The sequence below is a fragment of the Periplaneta americana genome, chromosome 1 (genome assembly GCF_040183065.1).
Source record: "Periplaneta americana isolate PAMFEO1 chromosome 1, P.americana_PAMFEO1_priV1, whole genome shotgun sequence".
NCBI classification, from domain to species: Eukaryota; Metazoa; Arthropoda; class Insecta; order Blattodea; family Blattidae; genus Periplaneta; species Periplaneta americana.
The window spans coordinates 83,245,776-83,253,706 of NC_091117.1; the positions used below are offsets into that span (position 1 = coordinate 83,245,776).

The 7,931-nt window shown below is 30.8% G+C and overlaps 1 long non-coding RNA gene across 1 annotated transcript; it reads right to left on the minus strand.

Annotated features, from left to right (window-relative positions):
• Positions 1–539: 539 nt before the first annotated feature.
• Positions 540–7,931, minus strand: LOC138709062 (uncharacterized). The gene is made up of 3 exons (XR_011334819.1): positions 7,824–7,931; positions 6,366–6,545; positions 540–738 (listed from the first exon to the last, which is right to left on the minus strand). It is a non-coding gene; the product is annotated as an uncharacterized lncRNA (long non-coding RNA).

Genomic DNA, 7,931 nt, shown 5'->3' on the forward strand with positions numbered 1-7,931 from the left:
AAATGTATTTATATGTTTTTCAATGTGTTCTGACGAAACCTAAAACTGTATGTCTAATGGCCAAATAAATTGAATTGAATTAATAGAGTTTTTCTGACTGCATAAAGATGACTAATAATTTAACTCTGCTGCAAACTGCATACTAGTACACTAATAATTGAGTTCTCCTAACGGATAGAAATACAAAACAAGTAATAAGAATAAATGCAGGATTATGTATTTTTACACCAAAGATTATATTTTTAGGAATAAATATTGTAAGGATAGAATGATCTACTAATATACTAATAATAGTTAAACAAGTCTCCCAAGGTAGAGATGCGTTCATTGGAGCAGATTAATAATTTGTATTCATTCGAAAAATAAATATGTACGCACAACGGTGGGCAGTAATAACTTTAGCTTTTTGACCATATTTACCTGCATTCACTAATTAGTTGAGGCTTACTCTTCTCACCTTTTAGTATAATACGAAATAAAATGATCATTCTGTAAAACTAAGTTAATAGCTTACCTTGCAGGCAGAAGACACGGATGATTCGAAATGGATAACTGAATAAACCAGTAGAAGTCATAGACATTCTTTTCGCTGGGGATATTCGATATGTAGCAAAGAGGCCAAAACCAAGTAGAACTGTTATCATTAACATGCCCAACCACATGTCTCTGCGAAACGGTGCCAAGAAGTGGCTCCATGTAACGATGTATTTATCGGAATGTCGTATGAATATCACAGACCTGAAAACAAAATAACTTAACTTATAATGAAGAGTTTCAAGCCACACATGACTAATCAACACGAAATAATTTCAAAGATATTCAAGGTTTTAGTTAAATTGCGAATGATTAAATCCACATGCTACCAAACTTAATCTCACTGTTACAGCCTTCAGCAGTTAAGGGAAAAGTTACTCATCCTTACTATATGGTTGATTAAGGTAATAAAGTATATACATTTATTATAAAAATACATACTAAATACATTAAAAATTATTACATACGTACATTAAACAATATTGAATGTATTAAATAAATTTAATAAATAATTATATAAATAAATAAACGAATGAATGAATAAACATATGAATAAATAAGTAAGTAAATAAATAAATGAATGAATAAATAAATAAATAAATAAATAAATAAATAAATAAATAAATAAATAAATAAATAAATAAATAAATAAATAAATAAATAAATCTTAATATATAAAATTGAATGTGGGTATGTATGTATGTATGTATGTATGTATGTATGTATGTATGTATGTATGTATGTATGTATGTATGTATGTATGTATGTATGTATGTATGTATGTATGTATGTATGTATGTATGTATGTATGTATGTGGATGTGTAAGTTCTATATACAAATCTACACGCTTTGACCGATATGTGCCAAAGTTTTGCACATTTAACCTTCATAACCAGGAGAAGAACATAGGCTACATTAAAATTGTGCAAATGGAAGTTGAATTAATTAAATATATCTATACTAATAATAAATCTGTAGCCGAAATTTTTCTGGTAATTTTCGATTTTCCAAAAATAATTGGTCCTAACATATATAATTAACCACCCTGAAACCGAAAACCGCTTTTTTGAAATTTTTGTTTGTATGTCTGGCTGTCTGTCTGTCTGTCTGTATGTTTGTTACCTTTTCACGCGATAATGGCTGAACGGATTTCGATGAAAATTGGAATATAAATTAAGTTCGTTGTAACTTAGATTTTAGGCTATATGGTATTCAAAATACATTATTTAAAAGGGGGGTTATAAGGGGGCCTGAATTAAATAAATCGAAATATCTCGCTTATTATTGATTTTTGTGAAAAATATTACATAACAAAAGTTTTTTGAAAAATAATTTGCGATAAGTTTTATTCCTTGAAAAAATTTGATAGGACTGATATTTAATGAGATAAATGAGTTTTAAAATTAAAATAACTGCCATCTAAGGCCGTGTAATGAATTAAAAAACAAATTACTTCTTCTATAAGGGGCCTTAGACAGCAACAATCGAAATCTATGAAAGATAGCCTACAGACAATGTTTCTGTATTTGTATGAAGTAATATCGGAAGCTAAATTAACCGATTTATATAATTAATTATTATTTCACCATTGGGAAGCGTAATTTCTCTAGATGGACATAATGCTATAATGTTATTACAGTAACTTCTGATATCTATACTAATAATAAATCTGTAAGCGAAATTTTTCTGGTAATTTTCGCTTTTCTAAAAATAATTGGTGTTAACATGTATAATTAATCATCCTGAAACCGAAAATCGCTTTTTTGAAATTTTTGTTTGTATGTCTGTCTGTCTGTCTGTCGGTCTGTCTGTCTGTCTGTCAGTCTGTCTGTCTGTCTGTCTAGATGTTTGTTACCTTTTCACGCGATAATGGCTGAACGGATTTATATGACAATTGGAACATAAATTAAGTTCGTTGTAACTTAGATTTTAGGCTATATGACATTCAAAATACTTTATTTAAAAGGGGGGTTATAAGGGGGCATGAATTAAATAAACCGAAATATCTCGCTTATTATTGATTTTCATGAAAAATGTTACATACCAAAAGTTTCTTTAAAAATGATTTCCGATAAGTTTTATTCCAGGCAAAATTTTGATAGGACTGATATTTAAATCTTTCTGTCTGTGCGATAATGGCTGAACGGATTTCGATGAAAATTACAATATAAATTAAGTTTGTTGTAACTTAGATTTTAGGCTATATGGTATTCGAAATGCTTTATTTAAAAGGAGGGTTATAAGGGGGCCTGAATTAAATAAACCGAAATATATCTCTTATTATTGCTTTTTACATAACAAAAGTTTCTTTAAAAATGATTTCCGATACGTTTCATTCCAAGCAAAATTTTGATGGACCAAATTGCACCAAAAACGGATGTTCTCTGAAGCAAATGATCATATTTTAATTATTTGCATGTAATAACAATTAAGAAACATGTTAAAGGAATTATCATTGCACTAAATGAGTTGTCTCTGGACCAAAATGATCGCATTTTAATTATTTAAATACAAATTAAATTAAGTGACATATTAAACGATTTATCCTTCTATCAAACACGAATGTTCCCTGGACCAGATGTCCTATTTTAATTATGTAATTAGTTTATATTTATTTCTAACAAGTGCAGCGGAGCGCACGGGTACAGCTAGTAAAAAATAAAAATAAATAGATCAAATATTCATGTATTATATTAAAATGCAAAATCTTCTACAGTCAATTGTTCTTTATTATTGTCTGTTGTATTCAACATAGACTTTCACGAGGCCTTGGAAAATTTAACACGAAATTAAATTACATTGTTGTTACACATCATGAAGGCTAAAACTAGAGAATTCATGCAATAAGTATCTTTAAGCAGTCCAGGACCGTATTATGAATTCCTCGATGCAGTTTTGTAGATAGTGAGCAGACTGTTTTATCCAATTGAATTCTAGAATTCTTTCAAACTACAAGGATTGCTACCACATAATTTACTTAATATTGAATAGCCATAGTAGACCTACTATTGCGAAATATTTACTCATTAAAATTATGCACTAACAAGAATTTGTGTCAAAAACTCATGCGAAACGTAATATGAGTGGCAATATTAACTGGAAAAACGAAAGGATATTATGTTTTTATCCCATGTATTGCTATTATAGCCATTCGATTTTAAGCAATTATTATAAGTTATAGTAATATTTGTGATAATGTTACAATATTATATATTGCAATAATAATATAGAGCCTATTTTACTGTTACTGTTAACCCGTCTCTTATTAATAAGTTATGGTCACTAATGACTTGGCCGTTTATAGAAAAATATGATTTTCTGTTGTGGTAGTGTTCTACATTGCCTTCTCCAGGAGAGTGAATTCTGATGAGTATAGTCTCCGTTACTGCAAAACACCCTGAAATCCATGTATTTGATAGAATCCATCCGTTACAGATTGTAGTTTGGCCTTGAAGGAAATTAAATATATTGTGGGCTGAAAGGCTTAATAATGCATAATGCCGTGGTACGATAAATATTATCATCAATCACAATGTTAAATATCTTAAATATCCCTGTAGCATAAGGTCTTAATGTTGTTAAAACTCTATTCATAGGTGAGATGGAATTATTTCGATTAGTCAGTTTCTTTGGATATTAGTGGCACTTTCTTTAATATTCGTCACCAGAGAGGAGAAAACATAAGTAAATATGGTTCGTTTTGGTTTTATATAGTTCCCTTGCCGAGGTCTCCGATAAGTCTAACAAACGGTTTATTTACAAATAGACCAAAATTTAAAACCCGGGCAACGCCGGGTAATTTAAGCTAGTAAATAAATAAATAAATAAATAAATAAATAAATAAATAAATAAATAAGTAAATAAACAGATAGATAGATAGATAGATAGATAGATAGATAGATAGATAGATAGGTAGATAGATAGGTAGGTAGGTAGGTAGGTAGGTAGGTAGGTAGGTAGGTAGGTAGGTAGATAGACAGACAGACAGACAGACAGACAGACAGACAGACAGACAGACAGACAGACAGACAGACAGACAGACAGATAGATAGATAGATAGATCTTCTTCAGCTACAGGGATTAGGTCTATTGGCCTGTTCCGTCTTCAAGGCTTAAATCATCTGTCCATCTTATTTTCGGTCTTCCGAAATTTCTGTATCCTATTGGTGCATAATCCATAATTTGTTTTGGTAATCTGTCATTAGTCATTCTTGTAATAAGTTATGTTGGTACCAATTTTGTTTCTGATTTTTAATCTTTTCTTCTAAATTAAAAATATTTAATAATTGTCGGCTATTTTTATTTCTTTGATGATCCAATAAAGTATAACCGGCAACACCTCGTAGGAACTTCATTTCACTTACTTGAATTTTTATTTTTGATGTGCGGTTTAATGATCAGTTTTCTGAGCCGTAAGTTAATAATTGAACTGTTAGGGTTTTGTAAAGTTTTAATTGTGTTGAGCGCTGTGTTTTATTTCTTAAAGTTCTTCTTATTGTTCCACACATCTGTTGGAATTTGCTCAACTTATTGTTAATATCCTGTTCACCCAAATAAGATATATTGCAGCCTAAGTAGTTAAAAGAAGATATCTGTTCTATAGTTCCTGGATTAATAACTCTTTTACATCGCCTATGGTTAAGCCCTATGAAAACCATTGTTTTAAAATAAATAAATAAATAAATAAATAAATAAATAAATAAATAAATAAATAGTGTGAAATAAAGTGGAATGAAATTGAATGAAATGAGATGAAATTAGTGAAAGGTATGATTAAGATGAGACAATTTTTATTATATTGTGGCATAGTCACTTCTGATTTGAAACCTTTTCCATAAAAATTTAGAACTTGGAGTGAGATAAATGGGATAGGAAGAGACAGTTTACTAGAAGTAAACAACATTGCATTTCAGTATTGAAACAGAATAGTTTAGTGTCAATCTATTGAAAATTGAAGACCTATCTTTCCAAAGGGGATAAGTGACAATTTTTCAAATTTCATTTTATTCATTCTAAGAGAATATCACACTAAATGTGCTCTGTCGTAGATCAGCTGTAAGTGACTCATTCGTGCGCCGAACAAGTTTTTGGAATGTCTCAACCCGCACTGAGCAGTATATTTTCAATCAATATCTCAGGCGCTTAAACCCTTTCGATAAATAGGCCTTCAATAATTTATATCGAGTGAACAAATGGACAGATAGATGACATGTCAAGGGACAAATTTCTCGTTATGAGGGATTCTAGAAGCTCTTATTTGTGTGAAAATTTTAAATGCAGGTTTATATTTTTTCAATTCTCTCTCTAAACTCTGTATAACTTTATCACAATTTAAAATATGAGTGCCAAGAAATCCATTATCATTGACATCAATGTGCATTGTAAGGCAGCTGTTAGAATGAAATGCTCAGAGAAACAAAAGATGGAGGAGGCCGAAACATACTTGGAGAAGAAAGATCTAAAACTAATTGAAAGTTATACATGGAGACAGACTAAAAATCTAGCTCAAAACAGAATATGCTCTCAAAATTTTGCCAGGGCCGTAATTATGTTCTGTAAAGGAATGAAAGGATTGTGACGATGAAGGTGATTATGATGATGACTACATCTTAGATCGTTCCGCCTCCTAATTTAGTTCTCTCCATCTTTCCCAGCTTCGTAGTCCTTTAGATTTTGTACTGTAGTGCTGTTTCAGCTACCCTGGAATCTTGCATATGTTGCAAGACTGTTTTCAATGCAACTGTTCCTATGTTGTGTATTTATACAGTATCTATGAGCCTGTGAATAAATAATTGTTTTTATAGGTCACAATTTTTCATATAGGTATTACCTTGCCTCTACAATTGGAGGAAGAAAGTCAACAACTTCTTGACGACTGGTAGTCATTATGAATGCGGTCAGTGCAACATCGACATCTTGTGCTATTACCATCCCCATCATTCCATTCCAGGTCTTGTTATCAGCATTTAGGGACCCGAAACCTTCTTTATCACCATTAAGGTATTCAGTCCTATGGCGACAAGAAAAGAACACATACAGTATAGGTACAGTAGCAAATAGTATATAATGCAAGGTTTGTCGAAGATTATATTGGCTTATTTATGTAAGTTAAATAATTTATTATTTGCTTTCACACTAGGATTTTAATGTTTAATTCATACTTGCGGAATTCAAATGTTTGTTGTATTTTGTAAGTATGAATTAAATTTGAGATCGAATCCGGCCGGGAACACGCGCATCAGACATGCTTACATTACATTATTGATCGGTAACCTCCCTGGTATATTTATTCCTATAGCATCATCTACACACAGTCAATTTGTATTTATTTTGTTGTTATAGAAGTTGTTCAAAGTGGTGTACGTCTGAATTCACACACTGTCGGCGACTTTTGATGAAATTTTTATTTACACTCTAAAAAAAAAAAAAAAAAAAAAAGAAACTTAAAAATACAGTGTCCAGGAATAACCTCCACACTGTAAACAAACTTATAGAAATGGTGCAGTAACTGACTTAGCCGTCTAGAATCAAAATGCACTCTCTCCAAAATTATAAAAAAAAAATGGGATTACGTTTTTTGACTTGTTCTATATTTTAGCTTCGAAGCAATGTACGAATGCCATGGAATGTTAATAAATATAATACAATACAATACAACACAATAAACCACAGTTTGATTTTTTATGTGATTTAGCTTTCAAAAGTAGCCTAATTGTAAGAATTTATCAATGTATTTGCGATATCATTTTCTAATCTATCTGAAATGCCTTCATGTTACCGTAAACAATAAATTTAATATCCTTCTTTGTTACTAATGCTACAGCTGGTTAGTGTGCACAATGAAAATTTTGATTTAAAGAAGAACACTAAAGTATTAGAACTATATTCTGTCATCTATATCATAAAAATTCATGTTAATAATGTTTAATAATCATCAGAAAGCATAGATAAGCACTGCATGAAAAATAGCCACCATTATTAAGAAACCAGGTCGACCACATTCATAGAAATGAAAGTATTTCTATCTTGATTATAAATAGATCAAAAACAGTTTCCATGGTAGGCCTATACTCGATTTACCATCAAGGTTAATTTGATCATATTTGGCTCTAAATATAAGAACTTAATAAACTCGAACACATCATGAGGTCGTTAGACATTTATTATACTAGTTTTACAGGCATTGACGGTAACTATGATCAGAATTAGGCAGATTTCTTTTTTTCTCTTTATGCACTGAAAACACCAAACAGTAGGCCTAAATGTCATGGTGCACTTATTAAGTTACCTGAAATTTAATTGCGATTCAAGAGATGTCCACAATTCACCAAACAGTCCTCCAATTTCTGATCGGTTCAGGCCCTCATTACTCTTCATGCTGGAAGTTACACCCTTG